Raw genomic sequence first — 5,709 nt, forward strand, 5'->3', positions numbered from 1 at the left:
AAGTTTATTGTACTCTAATAGAGAAAATCAACACTTCTACCGTGAGTTACAGATTCATAGATTTGTTAGGTTGGAAAAGGCCTTTGAGATCATCAGTTCCAGCCATACCTGTCTGCCACTAGAATCATAGAATCATAGAATCATAGAATCATAGAATCATAGAATCATAGAATCATAGAATCATAGAATCATAGAATAACCAGGTTGGAAGAGACCCACCAGATCATTGAGTCCAACCATTCCTATCAAACACTAAACCATGTCCCTCAGCACCTCGTCCACCCGTCCCTTAAACCCCTCCAGGGAAGGTGACTCAACCCCTGCCCTGGGCAGCCTCTGCCACTGCCCAATGACCCTTTCTGTGAAGAATTTTTTCCTAATGTCCAGCCTGAACCTCTCCTGGTGGAGCTTGAGGCCATTCCCTCTCATCCTGTCCCCTGTCACTTGGGAGAAGAGCCCAGCTCCCTCCTCTCGACAACCTCCTTTCAGGTAGTTATAGAGAGCAATGAGGTCTCCCCTCAGCCTCCTCTTCTCCACTAAATCATATCCCTAAGCACCTCATCTACCCAGCTCTTAAACAGCTCTGGTGATGGGGACTCCACCACATTCCTGGGCAGCCTCTGCCAGGGCCTGATGACTCTTTCAGATAAGAAGTTTTTCCTGCTGTCCAATCTGAACCTCCCCTTGTGCAAGTTGAGTCCATTCCCTCTCATCCTATCACCTGTCACTTGGTAGAAGAGACCAACACCCACCTGTCCACAACCTCCTTTCAGGCATTTGTAGAGAGCAATGAGGTCTCCCCTCAGCCTCCTCTTCTCCAGGCTAAACAACCTCAGCTCCCTCAGCTGCCCCTTCCCCAGCTCTGTTCCCCTTCTCTGGATGCTCTTCAGCCCCTCAATGTCTTTCTCGTATCAAAGGGCCCAAAAATGAACCCAGGATTCAAGGTGCAGCCTCACCAGTGCTGAGTCCAGGTGCAGAATCCCTTCCCTGCTCCTGCTGGCCACGCTGTCTCTGATCCAAGCCAAGATGCCATTGGCTTCTTGGCCACCTGGGCCACTGCTGGCTCATGTTCAGTCGTTGTCAACCAACCTCTGCCAGGCACTTTCCAGCCACTCTTCCCCAAGCCTGGAGCTGCTCGGGGTTGTTGTGTCCCAAGGGCAGGATTCCACACTTGACCTTGTCGAGCCTCATCCCATTGGTCTCAGCCCATGAATCCAGTCCATGATCCCTTCCCAGAGCCTCCTTAACTTCCAGCAGATAAGGCTAAAAATTCTTAAGTACCTCCACGCATTTCTCATAGGTGTCTACCTGCCATGATTGAGAAGGGGAATGAATTGATATGGCTTGTGAGGATGGGGCCTCTGCCTGAACTTGTGGCTTTTCAGTGTAGCATAGTTCTGGCTTGATTCTTAACAGGAACACACAAACAACTTCCCCTTGAACACCAAGATCCCCCAATCTTCTAACAACTCCCCGCCTGCCTGTTCCTGCGCAACAATGTGCAAAAAATATCTTGCATTTCTTTTTCACTGGATACTTGATGTGCTGCACATTTTTTTCTCAATTTTATACTGGAGCTGGGACTGGAAGGCCAGATCTTCAGATCCCTAAAGTAGAGCAGAGAGGTAAGGATGAAAAGCTCAATTCAGACTGCTGCATCCCAATGTCAGTCTCTCTTTTTTTCCCAGTAGAAAAAGTCTTCTTGCTTGGCCAAAAGGGAAAAAGAATGGGGCATGGGAGGTAGGGGGTACATAGAAGCTGCCAAATATGTGGAAGAGACATCAGGATTCAATTAAAATAGCACTGGTTGAAATAAAGAGGTCAGTCAGCTTCCAGTTCCTTCTCTTGTCTCCTCCAGCAGAAGAATTGTGGAGAGGCAGCAGGAGCAAGATGCAAGCCTGGGCTGTGGCAGAGCAGGGCTCTTGATTCAGTCCTTTAGGTTCAGTGGAATGCTGTCTAATAGAGCTTTCACATTCGATTTTTCTGTTACTAGCTGACAAGATACAGAATTTGCTGCCTTCCATCTCTGTTTTGCTCTCTCTCCCCCTGCTGCTCCCTTTCCCTGATAGAGTCTGCAGCACTGATCCCTAGCCCTGCTGGGTGCAAGTGCCCTCAGATCATCCAATTTGTCCTCCACTCCTACGCAAATCATCCCTGGAAGTTGTCTGTACAATCTGTTCTGATGGGAAAGTCTATCAGCTCCATTTGTAAGTTGTTTCAGCATTCTATTATTCCTTTACTGTGGCAATTTTTACTAAAATGTGTCTCAAAATTTCAGTGCTGCATTTATCTCGCTTATTGTCCCATTAGCTGACAGGATTAGCTAACCAATCTTTTATACATTAGAAAACTGTCAACATGTCCTGCCATAGACTTTTTCATTATTAATTAAACAAGCCCAGTTCATTCAACCTTTCTTTATAGGTAATTGTTTTAAATATCTTACAGTGTTTGCTTTCCTTTAGGCTTTTTTCAGTCCCCTTACATAACTTTTTAAATGTGATCCTTTAGCACACTGGTGCACTCCTGCAGCCAACTGATCAGTGCTTAGCAGAGGAATAGTTTCCTCCTAAGTCTTGCATTAGATATTCCTGTTAATTTGCTATATGTGACATTTACCTTTGTTGGTTTTGGAAGGAAATCACAACGTCAAATCAAAAAGTTCTTCTCCTACTCCAGTATGCTCTTTTCCACATGTAAAGCTCTCTGCTATCGGCTTGATCATCGCAGGAAATTTCTGCACAACAATGAGCGTCTCTCACAGCATGAATTCTCAGCCTTTGCGCTACTTCACTGCTGCAGAAAATGGCAAACTGCTCTGGGTAGAAGTAGTATTATTTCAGCTTTCCTCTTCGACTGGATCAAATTCAGAAAATGAAATAATAATTAAAATAATAAAATAAACAAAGACTTTTCTCCTACTAAACCAAAAATCCCCGCTTTTTCCCCTAGTTCTCATAGCAGAAAAATAATTTGGATGGACTGCAATAATTTATGGATCCAACCCAACATCTCAATGATCTGTCTGACATCAGGCTTGATCAGACTTGTGTTGTCATTATAGAATGATGTATTGAACAAAGGTGCTTTAAAGTGTTGTTTGCACCACAAGCCCTTTCCTCTCGTGGTTGATCCTAAAACAGAGATGGTCAGGCTCATTTTCATGTCAGGAACTAACAGACAAAGCTCAAGCCAGGTCTCCCACACTGTTCAGATTTTCATCCTTTCCAGTCCAACATTAACATACAAAAGATGCACATTTCTAAATATCAATAACACATTGAAAATAATTCTGATGACACGTTTTCTCCAGGACTTTACTTTTTGGTTAAATTTAAGACCTTTAGGAGCATTTCCCTGTTTCAATAACCTGGGTGATGGTTTTGCTGGGCAGTTTTGAAAACTTCGCAGTTGAATTTTCAGATCCTTAGCAATGCAGTGGAAGGACTGTCTCTGGACAGTTCAGGACCCACAGATCTGCTGTGAAAATGATCCAAGGAGAGTAAAACCAGCATTTTCCAGTGTCCAGAAGAGCTGTCTCTTCAGGAGTTGGGACAGACATGGGGGAGACCTGAAGTCCATCCTGACATCCCAAGGGGTGAACACTTTGACACTGTGAGAACAGCATACCTGTGAATTTAGAATGGTTTTTCCCTATACTATTTAGAGATAAACAGCGCTGCAACTTTGAAAACACGATAATTCCATCTAGAAAGTGTGATTGGGAAGAATGCCGTTGGTTCTGGAGTCAGAAAACATCACTTTGTGAACACCCTGGGGACAACTTTCAGTCAGAACAAGGAATTCTTTTCTTCTCCTTTTCAAAACCAGAAATATTACGGCAAACCAGATTTCCTGTATGGCTGGAGGGTTAGGAAAGTGTGAGGAATACAGAGAAAAACATCAAAAATCATACAAGTACAAACCCCTCATCTCTCTGTGTTGGTCGCTAGAGAATCACATCTGCAGGGACCTGGATGCTGCAGGGAAAGGAGTGAGAAGTTCTCTCCAGTGAAGCAAATCACTCATACACCTCCCTGCATCTCAGCTTTGTCCATCCAAAGCTGCTTTTGCTCTGGGATCCATGCAAGATTTTGCATTCTCTCAATTCCTTTGGGTTTATTGTTAGAGCTGGAGCTGCTGTTAAAGAGAAAACAAGATTTGTTCCTGCAGAAAAGACAGACTGAGCGATGAAAGTTTATTATGTGATTAAAAGTTAAGTATTTCTTACTCCTTGGCTGAGAAATGAAGAGGGAACGTTTATTGAAGAGGAATTATACAGATGGGAGTCTGACTGCAGGTAATGAGACTTTTTCTTGCTATTATTATTTTGCTAAAAATAGAGAAATGTAGGACAAATATTAGAAAGAAAACTTACAATAGAAGAAAAGGAAAAAAAGAATCATCCCCTGGGAGACTGCAAATAAGCACCAGATATTGCAAAAAATCAATCCCACAGCAGCAAAACTTTTGACTGAAGGACATACCACTGTGTGTGTTGTAAGCAGCTCTGAGCATCTGTGCTGTGTTTATTATAACAATGTCTTGATTATTGAGCTGGGGCCTCTCGGGGCTACTGTTTATGACTATGACTCCATGGCCCTGAAGTGACACCAAGAAGTCAACTCTGCTCTAATATGTTTCTAATACTCTTTTTTTTTTTTTTTCACAGACCGAGAAATTTCTGTGCAGCAAATTCCTGGCACCCTCATTCAGGCTGAGTGATGTGTCACCTCTCAGCATCTCTGGGAGAGTCTGGGTTGCTAAGTAGGGGAGAGGAGCACTGGGCTTTTTGTCCAACCATGATTCCCATGTCTTCCATAATTACTCATTCACTAAAGATTCAGTTTTCCATTTGAAAACCTGGCCTAATAAACTAATTTCTGCAGATGCCAGACTTCTGGCCAACCATCTGATACTTGTATCCACCATACGGTTACCCATATGCAACCATGTTAATGGCAATAAAAATAAAGATGAAAAGACAAAAAAAAAAAGGTAAAATAGATAGTTGAGCTGTTTGACACTAAGGTAGTTCAGCTTCCTCTTCAAAGGAAATGAAATAGAGAGCCCTACACTTGCCATGGAAATTGCCAGAAAAACATAAATAGCTGTTCAGCTAAAAAACTGAACCTGTCACTGAGTGTCTAATGACTCACTGTTATGAAAAAGTCTTGTAGAACATTAGCTCCACCTAAACAGGCGGTTTTAAGAACAAAGGAAAATAAAGGAACAAACTCTTCCTGAAATCTTCCAGGATCTCATGAAAAGCTTCTAAAAGCAGCTGAAAAAGGCTGCAGCAACTGCTGGTCACAGAGGCTTTCGGTGCTCCCACCCCCACTGCCATGCAAAAAGCACTTTGGGGCATTTCTCCTCCCTTCTTCTCATGCTTTCTGAGAAGATCTGCTGGCCAGACAGCAGTGATCTAGGAAGTGGACAGGACTGTCAATCTACAGCAATTCACCATTAATGGAGAATATTGCTAGAAAAGGAGCACAGCTTGATAGATGAGAAGAGTACATAACCCACAACCCAAGCGATGCCTGGTCTTAAGTGTCCGAGGGATGTACTGTGAAAAACTTGGGTTTGATGGAAAGCTGTGGAAAGTTTGGGTCTGGTCATATGCTGCAAGAAGCTTGGGTTTGGTGGTGTGCTATGGAAAGCTTAGGTTTGATGACCCAGCCCCAGTCAGGCTGGCAAAGCAAATTC

Source organism: Phaenicophaeus curvirostris, chromosome 2 (genome assembly GCF_032191515.1).
Source record: "Phaenicophaeus curvirostris isolate KB17595 chromosome 2, BPBGC_Pcur_1.0, whole genome shotgun sequence".
NCBI lineage: Eukaryota > Metazoa > Chordata > Aves > Cuculiformes > Cuculidae > Phaenicophaeus > Phaenicophaeus curvirostris.